Source organism: Bos grunniens, chromosome 11 (assembly GCF_055505025.1).
Source record: "Bos grunniens cultivar Pamir isolate PY7600 chromosome 11, Bosgru_T2T1.0, whole genome shotgun sequence".
Classification (NCBI taxonomy): Eukaryota; Metazoa; Chordata; class Mammalia; order Artiodactyla; family Bovidae; genus Bos; species Bos grunniens.
Window position 1 is genome coordinate 18,561,890 of NC_141175.1, and position 22,147 is coordinate 18,584,036.

The 22,147-nt window shown below is 39.4% G+C and overlaps 2 long non-coding RNA genes across 2 annotated transcripts; both read right to left on the minus strand.

Annotated features, from left to right (window-relative positions):
* Positions 1 to 966: 966 nt before the first annotated feature.
* Positions 967 to 3,935, minus strand: LOC147362673 (uncharacterized). Its single transcript, XR_015135765.1, has 2 exons — positions 3,878 to 3,935; positions 967 to 1,236 (listed from the first exon to the last, which is right to left on the minus strand). It is a non-coding gene; the product is annotated as an uncharacterized LOC147362673 (long non-coding RNA).
* A 2,688-nt stretch (positions 3,936 to 6,623) lies between these two features.
* On the minus strand, positions 6,624 to 21,942 carry LOC147362674 (uncharacterized). The gene is made up of 2 exons (XR_015135766.1): positions 21,774 to 21,942; positions 6,624 to 6,871 (listed from the first exon to the last, which is right to left on the minus strand). It is a non-coding gene; the product is annotated as an uncharacterized LOC147362674 (long non-coding RNA).
* Positions 21,943 to 22,147: the final 205 nt, after the last annotated feature.

The window sequence follows — 22,147 nt, forward strand, 5'->3', positions numbered from 1 at the left end:
CAGACAGGGCTAAATGCCCATCCACTTTCCACTCTCCCTGCCCTCCTTCTGAACAGAGTCCAGTTTTGCTCAAAAACTGGATGTGAGCTCTACTATCATTGTGGCCAGTTAATGTTCTGGCTAAAGAATTATGGGCAGAAAACATTTGTCAAGTAATAAGGCAAAATCTTCTTAGGAAAGTAGTAGTACTAGTTTAGTCGCCAAGCTGTGTCCGATTCTTTGTGACCCCACATACTAGCCTGCCAGGCTCCACTGTCCATTGGATTATCCAGGCAAGAACACGGGAGTGGGTTGCCATTTCCTTCTCCAGGGATCTTCCTGACTCAAGAATCAAACCCGGGTCTCCTCCACTGCAGGCAGTTGATAAACTGAGTTACGAGGGAAGCCTTCTTACGAGAGAGCCATCTGCATTGTGGTTTGCAGTGCAAGTTCCCTTGCTTGGCAAGGTGGCAGCCAACCTACAGTCACAGGACAGAACGAGGGACAAAAAAGCAAGGAGTAGGGTCCCCCAGACTCTTGAGGAGTTACAATAGGCTTAGACACTGACCTTCAAATTTCTTATTGTTTGATAAAATATTTAACTATTTGTCTAAAAGAGTAATAGTTGAGATTTCAGTTACTTGCAGACAAATATTTTCCCCACTGATCTTAATACAATGGGCAGTACCTTTTATTGAAGAAATTATTTATTTGATTACTCATTCAACAAATATTTATTAAGTATCTGTCATTCTTGGGGTTCTAAATAGGACCAGGTTCCCCTCTTCATGGAGTTGATATTCAAGTTGGGGGTGCACTATGGCTATTACACAGTAATGGGTGGATGGACGGATGGATGGGTAAATACTGATATATTTTCTAACTTAAAAAAAAATTGGTGAATCTTATAATTTGTGTCAGCAAAGCAAATGACTTCACCAAGCAATGAACCCCCAAATCATCAAACCACATTTTCAAACAAAGAAGTTTCAAAAGAAGAATCTTCTGACTTTAATCTTTTAAGGGATTTCTAAAACAGACAAATATTCTGTTTCTAAGATGAACTCTTCCAACAGGGAGTATAAAGATATAGATGTGAAGGAGAAGAAAGATGATGGGAATGGAACTACACACAAAATTAAACTTGAAAAGAAAAATGTATTGAGACTTCAGGGCAAAGTGATATCTTCTGATTGTTGTTCTCAGTGGAATAGTGTACAGTTGGATATAATGCCAATATATTTCCCAAACAGAGCTCTGAAAAAAATTACAGAGGAAAACAGACCAAATTAGCATTTTATGATTATTTCCAAGAGTGAGAAAAGTTATGCTATTATGGCTTCCTGGAATAAATTAAAAGTGTTTATTGAGTTTTAAGAAGATTTGTGTTTCAAAATAACTTTGAATTCATGGATAAGTTGGGAAATAGACAGTTTTGTACAGGAAGGAAAAATGCTTTTGATTAATCAATAGTAAGTGTAAGCTGAAGGGAATTTCTCAAACTTTTAAAGACTTTTTCAAGAAAAAGATCTAGATAAACTCAACACATTTGAAATAATTGGTTACACATGGTGGTAGTCAAGTCACAATTACCCAAATAAATTAAAATCCCAACTCTGTCACACTGAGTTATCTTTCATAATTCTTTGAATTTCAGATTGTTGTTTCTGTTCAGTCACCCAGTCCTGTCTGTCTCTTTGTGACCCCGTGGACTGCAGCATGCTAGGCCTCCCTGCCCCTCACCATCTCCCGAAGTTTGCCCAAGTTCATGTTCACTGAGTCTTGATGTCATCCAGCCATCTCATCCTCTGACCCGCTTTTCTGCTTCTGCCCTCAATCTTTCCCAGCATCAGGGACTTTTCCAATGAGTCAGCTGTTTGCATCAGATGACCAAAATACTGGAGTTTCAGCTTCGCCATCAGTCCTTCAGATGAGTATTCAGGGTTGATTTCCCTTAAGATTGACTAGTTTAATCTTGCTGTCCAAGGGTCTCCCAAGAGTCCTCCCAGCACCACAGTTCAAAGACATCAATTCTTTGGTGCTCTGCCTTCTTTATGGTCAAACTCTCACAACTGTAGGTGAATGACAGGTTACTGATTTGCAAAATGAAGTGAATATTAGCATAATAGATTTTTATGAAGGTTTATAGAGTTTACCTATGCAGAGCACCTAGCAGACAGTAGTATTTTATAAGGACCCCAAAACTACTTCTTTATCCCATTTATCCTTCTTTTCTTTACCTCTGTAATTCTACCACCAGAACTGTTGATGTAAATAGAGAATGGTTTCTGTCAAACATATTTTTTTCCATTTTTATAGGAGTAACACACTGTATTACATATGTAAGATCTTATCTCCATGGGTTTGATTACAGAAACTAATATTCTCTAAGTTCAAAAAAGAAATACAATAAAAAATGTTTTCATCAGTCTGCTTCCCTAAAAATCAATTTTATCTTCATAAACTTCATATACACACATACACTCTAAAGCATCCATGGCATTTCCTCCCTTTTCAGATAATTATTTTGACAAAAAGAAAGCCTTCTTTTCCCCTCTGTTTGACTATGTGACTTTGATTTCTGATCATATTTTACCCTGGATGGTGACTTACTGACATTGCACTGAAAACATGGAAATTCATTCTGCTCTCACTTCCGCTATGTGATCAGGAATCCATTTCTAATGACAGCTGCCAGCTTTCCAGGCTCACTTCCCCCTTTGCCCTTTGCCCCATATCTGGGAAAATTGATAACCAACATCTGTGTCCTTCATCACTTGACCGATGGACATTTCAAACAATATAAGTACCAGCCTCGGAGGGTACCTCGACTCCAGGTCCAATCCCATCAACAATAAAAACCCAGAGCTGGACTCCTCTTCCCTTGCCCTTGTTTTACTCTTGTCCTTCCCTTTGTCTGTTTACTATGTAAACAGTAATCTTTATTTCACAACCATTGGGGCCATTGTGTCCTTTATCCCACTGCCATAAAACCCTGGGGCAGTGGGCTGCCCAGTGAACTCCAGGTGATGGTAAGTGCCCCTCCCACCTTGCCAATAAACGTTCTGGGATTCATGCTTCCAGGTGTTAAATTAATTAATCATTAAGCATCTATTCATTCCTCCCGACAGTGTTTTTACACACGCTGTTGCCAATATTCTGCCATGTGAGAACCCTGCTCCCATGACTCTTTTCTCAGACGATCTTGACCTTCTTTATGGAAAATGTACCTGACTTCACCAGTCCAGATCAAATTCCTTTGAAGAAGTGCTCATGCAGTTCTTTTGCACTGAGATTACAATAAGATAAATTGTAACTATGTCTTAGTGGGGGCATTTGATTGTTTTTCCCTCCAACATTTGATTATCAGCTCCTGACAGTAGGTGACACTTCTCATCATGTTCACCATCATCATCTCATCATCGTTTACCAGCCTCTGACATAGTACCCAGCATGCAGACAAATGAGCAAATCCTTTAAAAAAATTTTTTTAATTTATTATTTTTGTTTTTAGCTGCACTGGATCTTTGCTGCTATGTATGAGCTTTCTCTAGTTGTGGTGCATTGTGGTACACAGGCTTCTCATTGCGTTGGTTTCTTTTATTGTGGAGCACTGGCTCTAGGGCGTGCAGGCTTCGGCAGTTGCAGCTCGAGTGCTTTAGAGCATGTGCTTAGTGGTCCGAAAACATGTAGGATCTTCTGGGTCAGAGTTTGAACCTGGCAGGTGGATTCTTAACCATTGGACCACCAGGGAAGTCCATACTTTTTGCACTAAGAATCAGAATACATCAATGTCTCGGCTAGACATTGTCCCTGTCCTCTCTGTGTGTGTTGGGGTACGTTACATGGACCTGCACACACGCACATAATAAATCAAAATGAATTTAATATTGCTCACCCTTTTGCACAGAGCTCATACACTTTCATCAGATGAGTTCCTGGTTGCCCCTAGGAACTTAAGAAAGAAAAATATCAGAGATAATTTAAAACATTTTGTGTTTCAGAGGCAGATAATTGATATGATTCCTTATTTAGCTATTTACAGGTTGGGTGATTTGGAGCAAGTCACTTAACCTTGGTGAGAACCAGTTTCTCATCTATAAACAGCAAATACAAAGCGACATTGCAGTGTTGTGAGGAGGACACAAAATTATACGTGTAAAGCACTTGCTAATAAAACCTATGAAACATGTTTTTAAAAAATTGTGCCTGTTTTAATTAAAGTGTGCTTCACTGGGTTAACTTGAATAGCAGCCCTGAGCCATTAAAGAGGACTTTGATAAGCAGGCTCTAAGGGGTTGTATCGAATCAAAAGATTCACCTTCTTGGAACTGAGGCTCCCCTTCAGACATCCTTTTAACTTACATGTGAAACTTCTTGAAGCTCTGCCCTCTTTCACGAACATACAAACTTCACCTCTTTACTAATGTTATTTGAAATTTACTGCTGCTGCTAAGTCACCTCAGTGGTGTCTGAATCTTTGTGACCCCATGGACTGTAGCCCACCAGGCTCCTCTGTCCATGGGATTCTCCAGGCAGGAATACTGGAGTGGGTTGCCATTTCCTCCTCCAGGGCATCTTCCCAACCCAGGGATCGAACCTATGTCTCTTATGTCTCCTGCATTGGCAGGCAGGTTCTTTACCACTAGTGCCATCTGGGAAGCCCGAATCAAGGCAAATGTTCAAGTCATGCACTCTTCAGAAATTCCGGTAAGTTGGCCCCTGTGGTCTGCACATGCCTCCCTTCCGAGGCTCAAGACTGGAAACCACTGCTGCTCTGTGGCTTGAAATCTCTCACAGACACCTCTGGGAAGCTGGTCAAGGCAGTGGGCCATCTCCCCAGGCACGTGTCCATACAATACCCATGAACATGAGGGTTACTTTTGGCAATATTCTGACTCGGCCTCTTCTCCTGTGGTTATGCTGTTAGACTCTGTTGCCCCTCACCTGAGCATCCAAACCAGGCTCCCTGTCGTGTGTCTGCAGATCTGTCTGCCTCCTCTCCATCCGGTGCCTCAGATAGCGCCCCACTTAATATCAATTCCTGGGTCGGAAGATCCACTGGAGAAGGGATAGGCTACGCACGCCAGTAATCTTGGGCTTCCCTGGTGGCTCAGCTGTTAAAGAATACACCTGCACTGAAGGAGACCTGGGTTCGATCCCTGGATTAGGAAGATCCCCTGGAGAAGGGAAAGGCTACCCACTCCAGTATTCTGGCCTGGAGAATTCCATGGACTGTAAAGCCCATGGGGTTGCAAAAAGTTGGATATGACTGAGCAACTTTCACTTTCACTTTAATATTCTTTAAATGAGCCTTAGTCATGACTATTAAGTTCCATAAACTTTGATACACCTTATTATATACTTGGTACAGGAAGATCCCCTGGAGGAGGGCATGGCAACCCACTCCAGGACTCTTGCCTGAGAAACCCCACTGAAAGAGGAGGCCGGCGGGCTACAGTCCATGGGGTCACAAAAAGTCAGACACGACTCAAGCATGTGAGTCAGAGTCACAAGACTTAGCTAAGAGTTGGACAAAACTAAACAACGATGCCATAATTCTTGAGGTGGCATGATCTGTCTCAACCTTTATTTCCAGCCTCTGCTCTAAGCACATTTTTCTAGCAAGCCTCTGTATCAAACTGAATCCAGCGTGGCTTTTGCCTAGGATAGCTCTGTGTCCGTATTTCTCCATGACCTAAGCTTACTTCTTCTTCGAGGACAAATACAGATGACTCCTCTAAGTAAACTCACCTAATGCATAAGGCCAGGCCCCATTTCTCTGACAACTCACGGTATTTTATCATTTCTAAATTGTATTGCTGTTATACATTGCCTTTTAAAGTAATTGTTATTGGAATATAGATGCTTTACGATGTTGTGCTAGTTTCTACTATAGAGCAAAATTGGAGAAGGAAATGGCGACCCACTCCAGTGTTCTTGCCTGGAGGATCCCAGGGACAGAGGAGCCTGGTGGGCTGCCGTCTATGGGGTCGCACAGAGTCAGACACGACTGAAGCGACTTAGCAGCAGCAGCAGCATACAGCAAAATGAGTCAGCCATACATATACATACACACTCTCCCTTTTGGACTTCCCTCGCGTTCAGGTCGCACACAGTGCATTAAGTTGAGTGCCCTGTGCTATACAGTATATATTGTATTTGTATATTGTGTTTATTAGACTATGACTGCCTTGAAATCAGGGCTTTATGGCACTCAGCTCAGTCCTTGGCACTCCACAGCTGTTAGCTGAATACATGAAATTTTGTAGTATCATTTCTCCAGCTGGTTGTTACCATAGGGCTCAGTGCATCTGTTGTCTTAGGGAAAATGAAGCCATTTTTGTCTTATTTCACTTTGGTGTTTTTGAAAACAATACCGGTATCCCCCTGGACAATAAAACTCAACATCTTCTGTATACTAAGCCCAACATGCTCTAGACAACAGAACCTGAATGACCTTAGTGTGTTGTGCTGTGTTAGTCGCTCAGCCATGTCCTGCGACCCCGCAGACTGTAGCCCACCAGGCTCCTCTATCCATGGAGTTCTCCTTGGCAAGAATGCTGGAGTGGATTGCCATTTCCTTCTCCAGGGGATCTACCCTCTCCTGGGGACCTACCCAAATGACCTTAGGCTATAGTCAATTTGATGTCCATAGACCATTGTTGTTTTTACTAAGTAAAAGGAGACTAGGTTAAACACAAAGTCTGAATGAGCCAGTCATTTGTTGGGCTATATCACCCTGAGACATTTCAGTGGACTAGGGACGAGGGCATGAGTCAGCTATCTGTTACCCTCGTATGGCATGGCTCCTGGAACGTGCTTTCCTCTCATTTACTCTCCTCCATCCTTTGAGTCCTAGTCAAGTTCCACCTCCTCCAAGAATCATTCCCTGTTGAAGACAAATACAAATAGTTGAGGCTATCCTTCAAATATCAAAGTACATGATCAATGTTTTTCATTTTTTACTTGCTACCATTTTGTAGCAAATAATATCTGTCAGTTACTCATTCCACTAATTATTATGGAGAAATGATCATGTGCCAAGGACTTGAAGACTAGTGGAAGGAGCTAATGAGTGATCATATTTACTAAACATTGTGCCAAATGTTACAAAAGAATGTGCACAGAAAAGTACAGGGTTGAAGAAGTAGAAGCTACATGTCTTAGAGTGAGAGATCACAGATGAATTTGCTTCACCAAATTTACTATAATTACTTGAATAAATGCCTTAATGTCAAAATAATATAAGGATGTCATTTTGGGTACTTTTAAGTTTACATCATGAGTACACTTTAGTTCTCTTTAGATCAAACTTAGTCATTGATATATTATTTGCCCTTCTAGTAACTAATGCAGCACATGACAAATAATAATGATCTGGAATGAGAAGCTGACATCAGAAAATTCCACTGTGGAGATATTATAAGGTATATATAATTATATATATCTAATTTATACATCTATTTATGCTATATATAATTATTATGTAATTAATTATGTATAATATATGTAAATCATATATAATTTATACATCTATACATTTATGCTATATATTATTATGGAATTAATTAAGTATAATATATGTAAATCATATATTATATATAAATTATATATATAATTTTCCTTTAACTAAGGAATACAATAAAATTCAAAGAAAATGACAGATGTGTTATCATCAGAGACACAACTCAATGGAGGAAAATTTGTTGAAATTTTGCCCTCAACTTTCTTTCAGTAAATCCTTTTGTTCTACATTAAGGTGCCCTTTCTCAATCTGTTCTCACTCTTGTACTTTAACCATTCTTTAAGGTTTTATGTCCCTTTCATGTCTAAACTACTCTCAAAAAATATCCTGGTATGTGTCATGTTTCAGGAGAGTGGAGATATTTTATGTGTTATGTTTGACCTTGGGAAAATGCGTGAGGTGAAATGCAAGAGACAGCTGGGGAAGTATTTGGAGAGATCAACAGACATTTGGTTTTCTTGAAGATATACCCCAAGAGTACAGTTCCTATGTATAATCAGTCCTATGAGAACGTTTCTGTGGGTTGAATTGTTCTCTGAAAAGAGATGTTCAAGCTGTAACCCCTGGCATATGTGAATGTGAACTTGTTCAGAAATAAATGTCTTTGCAGATGCAGCCAGTTAAGACGGGGTCATACTACAGTAGGTTGGACCCTAAATCCAGTGTGGTTGGTATCCTTAGAAGAAGAGAGAAGATGTACAGACACGGTGAGAGACCACATGAGGACAGAAGCAGAGACTGGAGTGGCATGTGCACAAGCCTTGATTTGAGTCATTTGGCTTCCAAAACTGTGAGACAATAAGTGTTTATTGTTTTAAACCATCTAGTCTCTGGTAATTTGTTGCAGCAGCTCAAAGAAACTGATACAAATATCAACTGTCAAACATAAACTATAAACTTGACCTGCTTGATCCCAGTTAACTGAAAAGAGCCCTTGCCATCACCTCACTGTGAGCTCTGACAGATGGTGTCAAAATGGAAAGCGCATCTGGACATGCTGAAAATTACAGTTTCATGCCATCAGCACACTGACCTCCTGAAAAATCCTTTTCAAAAGAAATTCATTCACTCTTTGGTTCATTCATTTGACAAATGTTTGCTGAATGCATACTTTATACTAGCACTGTTCTAAGCACTGAAAATAAGTCAGTGAACAAGGAAGAAGGAATATCCCTCTGGGATGAGGTTTACATCACAGAGGTAGTTGATAAAGAATTTCAATATTTAGGAATCATCAAATTTGATAGCTCAAGTGCTTTGGCCAGTTTATTTTTTGTTCAGTTATGATGTGGAACATTAATCAGATAATTTGACAAATGTTATGATACTTTATGAAAAGGTTTAATCTACCTATGTAGAGTGGAATAGATGTCCACTGGTTCTGGGGAAGAAAAGGAAGGAAAACTCTGCATTGAAAGCATCATGTCGCAGAAGAAGAATATTCAGGAACTATCCTGTGAATGCTTTCTGGGAACTTCCCCTGCTCTTTCCCAAAAGATTGAAAATTGTTTAACGGGGGTGACAGAGAATGAAATGGTTAGATGGCATCACCAACTTAATGGACACGAGTTTGAGCAAGCCCCAGGAGAGAGTGAAGGACAGGAAAGCCTAGTGTGCTGCAGTCCATGGTGTCTCAAAGAGTCGGATACAACTCAGCAACTGAACAACAACCAACAACAATGCTCTCTCTGGCCAAACACCTGTCAAATTCCCTATTTTCATTGATCTTAATTAGAAGCAAGAATTAATACACTTAATTAATTGCACATCTTCTCTCCTTAATTCCTCTGTTGCTTGTTTCTCCACTAGATAACCTGCAAATAGAATTTTGAATTGGATCACCTCCTCTGAGGCCCCTTCAGTCCTGGCCTGGCCTGTCTTAGCAAAGCCCATCTTGGCCAAGGAAATGGCAGCTGAAGGACAGAAGCCCCAGAAGGGAAGCCCTGCCATACACTGACCTGGGGACCTAGAGGCCCCTGGATGGACTGCTATGCATTCTTTCATTTTCGCTTTTAAAGATGAGAATGCTAAAGCTGAATGTCTGCAAGAAGATGAAAATCTCACCTAAAGCCACACATCTGGTGTGAAGGAGATCATGGTTCAAGTCTAGATTTGCTGGCCCTGAGGTCTGTTCTTTCATTTCTAAAACATAAAAGTAAGTGGACCAATCTCTGGAGCAACAAGAGGGATTGTCCCTCCACAGTCAAACATTAGGGACAGAACCCCCTGAAACACAGAGAACAGCATCATGCCAAGTTGGGGAGACGAGTTCATAACCAAGAAGGTACAGCTGGACAACCACTGGAATTTGAGTAAGATCACCAAACATGTATCAGTAGAAGGCATGTGATCTTTTTGAGTTCATAGCTTTCATGGCTATTAATACGACCACAATTCTGGAGACCTCATTGTCTATTGTAGTTCTACGCTTTTTTTTTTTTTTAATTGTAGCTGACTTACAATATTATACTAGTCTCAGGTGTGCAACATAGTGATCTGATATTTTTATAGGCTATGTGCTATAAAATAATTATAAAATATTGGCTGCTATTATATCCTATGCTGTATATATTACATCCTTAACTTATCTATTTTATACCTAGCTGTTTGTACCTCTTAATCCCCTTTCCCTCTTTTGTCCTCCCCACACACCTCTGTTCTCTGGATACCACTAATGCGTTCTCTGTATCTGTGAGTCTGTTCCTATTTCATTATATTTGTTTGCTTTATATTTAGATTCCACATATGAATGAAACCATATGTTTGTCTTTCTCGTCTGACTTATTCCACTGAGCACAATACCCTCCAGGTCCATCCACGTTGTTGCAAATCACAAAATTTCATTGTTTGGTATTCTCCTGTATCTTGTACTAGCTGCTAGGCTGTACTATTTGCCTGGAAAGGCAAGCCTGTATCTAATAAAAGGACAAGTTAAACTTTTACATTCACTTTTGGGCATTTGGGCCCCAGTGAAAACAATGAAGAGCATTTCAAACAGTAAAACCCTTCAGAGCTGCACACGTATTTATTCTGGGCTGAGTCATATCTCAGGAGGGCAGCACGGTGAGACCTGAAAACCATTGCTGCTGAAGCGGTGAGTTCTCAGGGTTGCATTCACATTAAATCCAAGCAGTTAAGGGCAGACTGCCTCTCTTGGTTTGTGCCACCAATGCCTTTTAAAGCCCTTGGCACCTAGAGGAGGCTTAGCAAATACTCATGATGTCCCTAATCACTACTGGTTCTTTATCCATCAGAAATAGGTAACTGAGGCTGCAAATATGAAAGGATGAGATCTGGTGGACAAGTCTTTAACACTATTCTTAAACTTGTTAAGTTTTTCATGATTCTTATTTATAACAATTATTAGGAATACAAGTGAGGGTCAAATTTTTGAGTGTCTGCTACTTATTAATGTCTTGTTATAGATCACATTCCAGTACTCTTGCCTGGAAAATCCCATGGACAAAGGAGCCTGGTGGGCTGCAGTCCATGGGGTCGCTAAGAGTCGGACATGACTGAGCAACTTCACTCTCACTTTTCACTTTCCTGCATTGGAGAAGGAAATGGCAACCCACTCCAGTGTTCTTGCCTGGAGAATCCCAGGGATGGGGGAGCCTCATGGACTGATGTCTATGGGGTCACACAGACTTGGACATGACTGAAGTGACTTAGCAGTAGCAGCATAGATCACATTTGCTCCCAAAAGTAGTTAACACGTATACACCCTTAGCAGTTCTCCTTCAGTTTCCTTCAGGTCTCCCACCAGCTGGTTCAAACACCAGGCTGCTGGTCAGTAGCGCAGACAGGTCAGTGAAAGCTCCTGTGACTTCTCCTCCAAATACTTAGAGACTGAACTCCCACAGCTGATGAGAAGCTGGGATAACATGGACTGAGCAGGCTCAGTGGCTTCTCTGTGAAAACACTGATGATCATAAACAAGACAAGGACAATGATAATGGTCACTTTTATTCAGTCTCGTTTGCATGAAATAAATCCTGGCAAAGTTTATGACAGTTTCTGGCAGGCAGCGGGAAATGCACCTTTGCAACTGCTCTTTGGTTAATTAAAATTATTCCTTCATCTTCTCTAAACAGCTTCAAGGGGTCACTTAGAGGAGCAGAGGGACTAGTCTAGTTCCATTTCACATAGGATTGTTCTGACTTCCATTAGGCCATGTGAATACTGTATGATAACCATCCCTAGGGATGTTCAAAATCCAGGAAGAAAAATACATAGAGAAAGTAGTTTAGGAAATTAGATTTATGGTTTTAAATCCACACACTATTCCAATTATAAAAGACAAAACACACATATGAAACTAATTAATGTTAACCCATTTCAAAAGCAGGCCTGTATTAATAAATGCCAGGAACACCATACACTTCCTTTGGTTTCATAGTACAATGAGATATTAGGGCTGACAGAACCTCGGAAGGTTGTTTAGCACAGAACATCTCAGGATTATTAGAAGGATAACGTGTGATCAAAACTCCATATGTGTGGAGGCTGCATTAATTTCAATTGATGCAAGTTGTGAAGAACCATTTGCTAATCAAAAGATAGAAATTTGACATTAATAAGAATAAAATTTATTTTATTTGTAAGAGTGAGATTTTACTTATCATTTTGCTACTTATTATTTAGTGGCTTATCATTTTTGAGCAAATGGTAAGTTAAGTCATAGTTAGCATTCAAATATTTTCAAAAATTGTAGGCTGCCTTTGATGAGAGTTTTTAAATTATGACTCGTAGGGTTGATAAACAACAAGGTCCTACCATATACCATAGGGAACTACATTTAATATGCTATGATAAACCATGATGGAAAAGAATACAAAAAAATTATATAAATATATATATACACACACATATGTATAACTCAATCACTTTGTTGTATAGCAGAAACTAACATAACATTATAAGTCAACTTCAATAAAACTTAAAAAGAATAATAACTCATTATTCATCAGTTCCTCTAGACACACTGAGCACCCTCCATGTGGCAGATGATCCACCCAGAGAAAGTCATTTTGTTGTTGTTGAAGCCGATCACTCTTTTTTGTTCGTTTGTTTAAATTAGAGGATAGTTACTTTACAATATTGTGATGGTTTTTGCCACATGTCAACATGAATTGACATTAGGTAAAATGTGTCCCCTCCCTCCTGAATTCCCCCCTTCCACCTCTCTCCTCCTTTTACCCCTGTAGGTTGTCACAGAGCTTTGGCTTTGGGTTCCCTGCATCATATATTGGACCCCCACTAGCTATCTATTTTACATATGGCAATGTATGTGTTTCAATGCTATTCTCTCAAATCATCCCACCCTCTCTTTCCCCAACTGTGTCCAAAAGTCTGTTCTTTATGTCTGTGTCTCCTTTGATGCCCTGCATGTAGGATCATCAGTATTATCTTTCTAGATTTCATATATATGTGTTAATATACAGTATTAATCTTTCTCTTTCTGACTTCTCTCACTCTGTATAATAAGCTCTAGGTTCATCCATCTCATTAGAAGTGACTCAAATGTGTTCCTTTTTATAGTTGAGTAATAGTCCATTGTGTGTATATACCACAACTTCCTTATCCATTCATCTGTTGATGGGCATCTAGGTTGCTGCCATGTCCTAGCTATTGTAAATAGTGCTGCAGCGAACACTGGGGTGCATGTGTCTTTTTCAATTCTTGTTTCCTGTGAGTATATGCTCAGCAGTGGCATTTCTGGGTCATATGATAGCTTTATTCCTAGTTTTTTTTTTTTTTTTTTAAGGATTCTCCACATTGTTTTCCATAGTGGCTCATTCAATTTGCATTCCCACCAACAGTGTAAGAGAGTTCCCTTTTCTCTACACTCTCTCCAGAATTTGTAATTTGTAGACTTTTTTTTTTTTATTCTTCCAATTTTATTTTATTTTTAAACTTTACATAATTGTATTAGTTTTGCCAAATATCAAAATGAATCCGCCACAGGTATACATGTGTTCCCCATCCCGAACCCTCCTCCCTCCTCCCTCCCCATACCATCCCTCTGGGCCGTCCCAGTGCACCAGCCCCAAGCATCCAGCATCATGCATCAAACCTGGACTGGCAACTCGTTTCCTACATGATATTTTACATGTTTCATTGCCATTCTCCCAAATCTTCCCACCCTCTCCCTCTCCCACAGAGTCCATAAGACTGTTCTATACATCAGTGTCTCTTTTGCTGTCTCGTACACCGGGTTATTGTTACCATCTTTCTAAATTCCATATATATACGTTAGTATACTGTATTTATGTTTTTCCTTCTGGCTTACTTCACTCTGTATAATAGGCTCCAGTTTCATCCACCTCATTAGAACTGATTCAAATGTATTCTTTTTAATGGCTGAGTAATACTCCATTGTGTGTATGTACCCCAGCTTTCTTATCCATTCATCTGCTGATGGACATCTAGGTTACTTCCATGTCTTGGCTATTATAAACAGTGCTGCGATGAACATTGGGGTACACGTGTCTCTTTCCCTTCTGGTTTCCTCAGTGTGTATGCCCAGCAGTGGGGTTGCTGGATCATAAGGCAGTTCTATTTCCAGTTTTTTAAGGAATCTCCACACTGTTCTCCATAGTGGCTGTACTAGTTTGCATTCCCACCAACAGTGTAAGAGGGTTCCCTTTTCTCCACACCCTCTCCAGCATTTATTATTTGTAGACTTTTGGATCGCAGCCATTCTGACTGGTGTAAAATGGTACCTCATAGTGGTTTTGATTTGCATTTCTCTGATAATGAGTGATGTTGAGCATCTTTTCATGTGTTTGTTAGCCATCTGTACGTCTTTTTTGGAGAAATGTCTATTTAGTTCTTTGGCCCATTTTTTGATTGGGTCGTTTATTTTTCTGGAGTTGAGCTGTAGGAGTTGCTTGTATATTTTTGAGATTAGTTGTTTGTCGGTTGCTTCATTTGCTATTATTTTCTCCCATTCTGAAGGCTGTCTTTTCACCTTGCTAATAGTTTCCTTTGATGTGCAGAAGCTTTTAAGGTTAATTAGGTCCCATTTGTTTATTTTTGCTTTTATTTCCAATATTCTGGGAGGTGGGTCATAGAGGATCCTGCTGTGATGTATGTCGGAGAGTGTTTTGCCTATGTTCTCCTCTAGGAGTTTTATAGTTTCTGGTCTTACGTTTAGATCTTTAATCCATTTTGAGTTTATTTTTGTGTATGGTGTTAGAAAGTGGTCCAGTTTCATTCTTTTACAAGTGGTTGACCAGATTTCCCAGCACCACTTGTTAAAGAGATTGTCTTTAATCCATTGTATATTCTTGCCTCCTTTGTCGAAGATAAGGTGTCCATATGTGCGTGGATTTATCTCTGGGCTTTCTATTTTATTCCATTGATCAATATTTCTGTCTTTGTGCCGGTACCATACTGTCTTGATAACTGTGGCTTTGTAGTAGAGCCTGAAGTCAGGTAGGTTGATTCCTCCAGTTCCATTCTTCTTTCTCAAGATCGCTTTGGCTATTCGAGGTTTTTTGTATTTCCATACAAATTGTGAAATTATTTGTTCTAGCTCTGTGAAGAATACTGTTGGTAGCTTGATAGGGATTGCGTTGAATCTATAAATTGCTTTGGGTAGTATACTCATTTTCACTATATTGATTCTTCCAATCCATGAACATGGTATATTTCTCCATCTATTAGTGTCCTCTTTGATTTCTTTCACCAGTGTTTTATAGTTTTCTATATATAGGTCTTTAGTTTCTTTAGGTAGATATATTCCTAAGTATTTTATTCTTTCCGTTGCAATGGTGAATGGAATTGTTTCCTTAATTTCTCTTTCTGTTTTCTCATTATTAGTGTATAGGAATGCAAGGGATTTCTGTGTGTTGATTTTATATCCTGCAACTTTACTGTAGTCATTGATTATTTCTAGTAATTTTCTGGTGGACTCTTTAGGGTTTTCTATGTAGAGGATCATGTCATCTGCAAATAGTGAGAGTTTTACTTCTTCTTTTCCAATTTGGATTCCTTTTATTTCTTTTTCTGCTCTGATTGCTGTGGCCAAAACTTCCAAAACTATGTTGAATAGTAATGGTGAAAGTGGGCACCCTTGTCTTGTTCCTGACTTTAGAGGAAATGCTTTCAATTTTTCACCATTGAGGATAATGTTTGCTGTGGGTTTGTCATATATAGCTTTTATTATGTTGAGGTATGTTCCTTCTATTCCTGCTTTCTTGAGAGTTTTTATCATAAATGGATGTTGAATTTTGTCAAAGGCTTTCTCTGCATCTATTGAGATAATCATATGGTTTTTATTTTTCAATTTGTTAATGTGGTGTATTACATTGATTGATTTGCGGATATTGAAGAATCCTTGCATCCCTGGGATAAAGCCCACTTGATCATGGTGTATGATCTTTTTAATGTGTTGTTGGATTCTGATTGCTAGAATTTTGTTAAGGATTTTTGCATCTATGTTCATCAGTGATATTGGCCTGTAGTTTTCTTTTTTTGTGGGATCTTTGTCAGGTTTTGGTATTAGGGTGATGGTGGCCTCATAGAATGAGTTTGGAAGTTTACCTTCCTCTGCAATTTTCTGGAAGAGTTTGAGCAGGATAGGTGTTAGCTCTTCTCTAAATTTTTGGTAGAATTCAGCTGTGAAGCCGTCTGGACTGGGGCTTTTGTTTGCTGGAAGATTTTTGATTACAGTTTCAATTTCCGTGCTTGTGATGGGTCTGTTAAGATTTTCTATTTCTTCCTGGTCCAGTTTTGGAAAGTTGTACTTTTCTAAGAATTTGTCCATTTCTTCCACGTTGTCCATTTTATTGGCATATAATTGTTGATAGTAGTCTCTTATGATCCTTTGTATTTCTGTGTTGTCTGTTGTGATCTCTCCATTTTCATTTCTAATTTTATTGATTTGATTTTTCTCCCTTTGTTTCTTGATGAGTCTGGCTAATGGTTTGTCAATTTTATTTATCCTTTCAAAGAACCAGCTTTTGGTTTTGTTGATTTTTGCTATGGTCTCTTTTGTTTCTTTTGCATTTATTTCTGCTCTAATTTTTAAGATTTCTTTCCTTCTACTAACCCTGGGGTTCTTCATTTCTTCCTTTTCTAGTTGCTTTAGGTGTAGAGTTAGGTTATTTATTTGACTTTTTTCTTGTTTCTTGAGGTGTGCCTGTATTGCTATGAACTTTCCCCTTAGGACTGCTTTTACCGTGTCCCACAGGTTTTGGGTTGTTGTGTTTTCATTTTCATTCGTTTCTATGCAAATTTTGATTTCTTTTTTGATTTATTCTGTGATTTGTTGGTTATTCAGCAGCGTGTTGTTCAGCCTCCATATGTTGGAATTTTTAATAGTTTTTCTCCTGTAATTGAGATCTAATCTTACTGCATTGTGGTCAGAAAAAATGCTTGGAATGATTTCTATTTTTTTGAATTTACCAAGGCTAGCTTTATGGCCCAGGATGTGATCTATCCTGGAGAAGGTTCCATGTGCGCTTGAGAAAAAGGTGAAATTCATTGTTTTGGGATGAAATGACCTATAGATATCAATTAGGTCTAACTGGTCTATTGTATCGTTTAAAGTTTGTGTTTCCTTGTTAATTTTCTGTTTAGTTGATCTATCCATAGGTGTAAGTGGGGTATTAAAGTCTCCCACTATTATTGTGTTATTGTTAATTTCTCCTTTCATACTTGTTAGCATTTGTCTTACGTACTGTGGTGCTCCCGTGTTGGATGCATATATATTTATAATTGTTATATCTTCTTCTTGGATTGATCCTTTGATCATTATGTAGTGACCTTCTTTGTCTCTTTTCACAGCCTTTGTTTTAAAGTCTAATTTATCTGATATGAGTATTGCTACTCCTGCTTTCTTTTGGTCCCTATTTGCATGGAAAATCTTTTTCCAGCCCTTCACTTTCAGTCTGTATGTGTCCCCTGTTTTGAGGTGGGTCTCTTGTAGACAACATATGTAGGGGTCTTGTTTTTGTATCCATTCAGCCAGTCTTTGTCTTTTGGTTGGGGCATTCAACCCATTTACATTTAAGGTAATTACTGATAAGTATGTTCCCGTTGCCATTTACTTTATTGTTTTGGGTTCGAGTTTATACACCGTTTTTGTGTTTCTTGTCTAGAGAATATCCTTTAGTATTTGTTGGAGAGCTGGTTTGGTGGTGCAGAATTCTCTCAGCTTTTGCTTGTCTGAAAAGCTTTTGATTTCTCCTTCATACTTGAATGAGATCCTTGCTGGGTACAATAATCTGGGCTGTAGGTTATTTTCTTTCATCATTTTAAGTATGTCTTGCCATTCCCTCCTGGCTTGAAGAGTTTCTATTGAAAGATCAGCTGTTATCCTTATGGGAATTCCCTTGTGTGTTATTTGTTGTTTTTCCCTTGCTGCTTTTAATATTTGTTCTTTGTGTTTGATCTTTGTTAATTTGATTAATATGTGTCTTGGGGTGTTTCTCCTTGGGTTTATCCTGTTTGGTACTCTCTGGGTTTCTTGGACTTGGGTGATTATTTCCTTCCCCATTTTAGGGAAGTTTTCCACTATTATCTCCTCAAGTATTTTCTCATGGTCTTTCTTTTTGTCTTCTTCTTCTGGAACCCCTATGATTCGAATGTTGTAGCGTTTAATATTGTCCTGGAGGTCTCTGAGATTGTCCTCATTTCTTTTAATTCGTTTTTCCTTTATCCTCTCTGATTCATTTATTTCTACCATTCTATCTTCTAATTCACTAATCCTGTCTTCTGCCTCTGTTATTCTACTATTTGTTGCCTCCAGAGTGTTTTTAATTTCACTTATTGCATTATTCATTATATATTGACTCTTTTTTATTTCTTCTAGGTCCTTGTTAAACCTTTCTTGCATCTTCTCAATCCTTGTCTCCAGGCTATTTATCTGTGATTCCATTTTAGTTTCAAGATTTTGGATCAATTTCACTATCATTATTCGGAATTCTTTATCAGGTAGATTCCCTATCTCTTCCTCTTTTGTTTGGTTTGGTGGGCATTTATCCTGTTCCTTTATCTGCTGAGTATTCCTCTGTCTCTTCATCTTGTTTAAATTGCTGAGTTTGGGGTGTCCTTTCTGTATTCTGGCAGTTTGTGGAGTTCTCTTTATTATGGCTTTTCCTCACTGTGTGTGGGTTTGTACAGGTGCCTTGTCAAGGTTTCCTGGTTAGGGAAGCTTGTGTCGGTGTTCTGGTGGGTGGAGCTGTATTTCTTCTCTCTGGAGTGCAATGAAATGTCCAGTAATGAGTTATGAGATGTCTATAGTTTTGGGGTGACTTTGGGCAGCCTGTATCTTGAAGCTCAGGGCTGTGTTCCTTTGTTGCTGGAGAATTTGCTTGGTATGTCTTGCCCTGGAACTTATTGGCCCTTGTGTGGTGTTTGGTTTCAGTGTCAGTATGGAGGCATTTGATGAGCTCCTGTCAATGAATGTTCCTTGGAGTCAGGAGTTCCCTGGAGTCAGGGTTTGGACTTAAGTCTCCTGCTTCCGATTATCGGTCTTATTTTTACAGTAGTTTCAAAACTTCTCCTTCTATACAGCACCATTGATAAAACATCTACATTAAAGATGATAAGTTTCTCTACAGTGAGGGTCACTCAGAGAGGTTCACAGGGTTACATGGAGAAGAGAAGAGGGAGGAGGGAGTTAGAGGTGACCCAAATGAGATGAGGTGAATCAATAGTGGAGAGAGTGGGCTAGCGAGTAGTCACTTCCTTATGTGCACTCCACAACTGGACCACTCAGAGATGTTCATGGGGTTATACAGAGAAGAGAAGAAGGATGAAGTTAACAGAGGTGGCCAGAAGGATAAAAGGGGGGAATGAAAAGGAGGGAGACAGATCCAGCCAGTAATCAATTCCCTAAGTGTTCTCCACCGTCTGGAACACACAGAAATTCACAGAGTTGGGTAGAGTAGAGAGGGGTTAGGGAGGAGACACAGGCGACATGGTGGAGAAAAAGGAGGGTCCAAAGGGGGAGAGAGCAGTCAAGCCAGTAATCTCACTCCCTAGTGAAAAATGGGTCCTGAAGATTGGGTCCTTAAAGGTACAAAATTGGTAACAAATACATAAAAGCAAAAATTAAAAATCTAGAGTAGAGTTTGGAATTTCAAAAATACGATGTTAAAGAAAAGAAGAAGGAAAAGAAAGAGAGAAAGAACGAACAAACAAAAACAAACAAGGTCGCGAAAATTATAAAGAAAGTACAGGTACAAAATTGATAACTAATACCAGAAAGCGAAAATTAAAAATCTAGAGTAGAGTTTGGAATTTCAAAAATACGATGTTAAAGAAAAGAAGAAGGAAAAGAAAGAGAGAAAAAACGAACAAACAAAAACAAACAAGGTCGCGAAAATTATAAAGAAAGTACAGGTACAAAATTGATAACTAATACCAGAAAGCAAAAATTAAAAATCTAGAGTAGAGTTTGGAATTTCAAAAATACAATGTTAAAAAAAAAAAAAAAAGAAGAAGAAAAATAAAGAGAGAAAACAAACAAACAAATATGAACAATGTCACAAAAATTATAAAGAAAATACAGGTACAAAATTGATATCAAATACCAAAAAGCATAAATTAAAAGTCTAGAGTAAAGTTTGGAATTTCAGATATACAATGTTATATAAAAGAAGAAGAGAAAGAAACAGAGAAGAAGAAAAAGAAAAAAAAAAGTCACAGAAATTATATAAAAAAAAACTATAGGTACAAAATTGATAACATATACCAAAAAGCAAAAATTAAAAATCTAGAGTAGAGTTTGGAATTTCAAAAATACAATGTTAAAGAAAAGAAGAAAAAAACAGAAACAAAACAAAACAAAAAAAACAAGGTCAAAAAATTATAAAATATATATATATGAAGTTTGCTGAAGAAGAAAAAAATAGGGTCTTTTTTTTTTTTGCAAAGTAATAGGTTATAAAAGTGAAAATTAAAGGAACAATAGAGGACTTAAATTTTTTTTTTTTTAATTAAAAAAAAAAAAAAGAAAGAATGACCGTAAAAATAATAAAAATATATCTAGGGCTTTTTTGTTTTTTTTTTTTTGTGGGTGTTGTGGGTTCAGTTCATTTTTGGCTAGTTTCTTGGTCAGATTTATATTTCTCAAGATCTATAGGCCCCTTCCTATGTAGTCCGTAGTAACCACAGGGTTTTGATCTATTGCCTGTAGCTTCCAAGGCGTTTCCCTCTGTTATATCTTCTTCTGTTTGCTAGTCTCTTCAGTATCTGGTTTCTGCCCTGACTCAAAGGGCACGGTGGAGGACACTTTTTTTTTTTTTTTTTTTTAAGGCTTACTTGTTCAGTCGCGCTGTGGGGAGGGAGGGAGGGATGCTGCAAACAAATAACACTGGCGTGGGCTCGCAGTGCCTCAGCCACCCTGGGTCTGCCCCCGCTCACGGCGCGTGTAGCCTCCCTGTCCACACTGCTCGGACTCTAGGTTGTTCCGCCGGGAACAATCCGAGGCTGGCCCTGGGCTGCATGCACCTCCCAGGTCCAAGCCGCTCAGGTTCAGGCACTCGGGTAGTCCTCAGAGGCGCAGACTCAGTTGGGCCTGCGTTTTGTGCTCTTCCCAGGTCCGAGCGCCAATTTGCTCTTCCCAGGCGAGCGCCAATGCTGCGACTTATCGCCTCCCCGCCACTCGGTTATCTGGATGTAAAACCGGCGCACCTTCTCAGGCAGATGTTGACCGTCCAGACCCCCAAGAAGTTTTAGTTAGCAAAGAAGCCTGCTTACAATTTTATAGATAATGTCTCTCTGGGGCTGCGATTGCCCCCTTCCGGCTCTGGCTGCCTGTCATCAGAGGGGGAAGGTCTGCAGCCGGCTATCTCTGTTCAGTCCTTTGTTCCGTGCGCGGGCCTGGCGGTCTTAGGTTAGGGCTGGCTTTTCGCGTGGTAGATATCCCACAGTCTGGTTTGCTAGCCCAAATTATTTCGCTCAGATAGCGCTCAGGGTATTCAGGCCAGATTCTTACTCTCAGCCATGCAGCCCACGCCGCGCCTCCCTGCCCAGCCCCGGTTTGCTAATGGCGGATGCAGGCGTCTGCGCTGCTTCTCTGCTGGGGGAGTTACCGTAGGGCTCGCAATCTGCGAGTTTTAAATTGTTTATTTATTTTTTCTCCCTGTTATATTGCCCTCTGTGCTTCCAAAGCTCGGCACAGATTCGGCAGTGAGAAGGTTTCCTGATGTTTGGAAACTTCTCTCTTTTTAAGATTCCCTTCCCGGGACGGAACTCCGTCCCTCCCTCTTTTGTCTCTTTTTTTTTTGTTTTTAATATTTTTTCCTACCTCCTTTCGAAGAGTTGGGTTGCTTTTCTGGGTGCCTGATGTCCTCTGCCGGCATTCAGAAGTTGTTTTGTGGAATTTACTCGACGTTTAAATGCTCTTTTGATGAGTTTGTGGGGGAGAAAGTGTTCTCCCCGTCCTACTCCTCCGCCATCTTGGCTCCTCCCCCCAATTTGTAGACTTTTTGATGATGACCATTCTGATTGGTGTGAGATAGTACCTCATGGTAGTTTTGATTTGCATTTCTCTAATAATGAGCAATGTTGAGCATTTGTCATGTGTTTTTTAGCTATTTGTGTGTTTTCTTTGGAGAAATGTCTGTCTAGGTCTTCTGCCCACTTGTTTATTGGGCTGTTTGCTTTTCTGGTGTTGAGCTG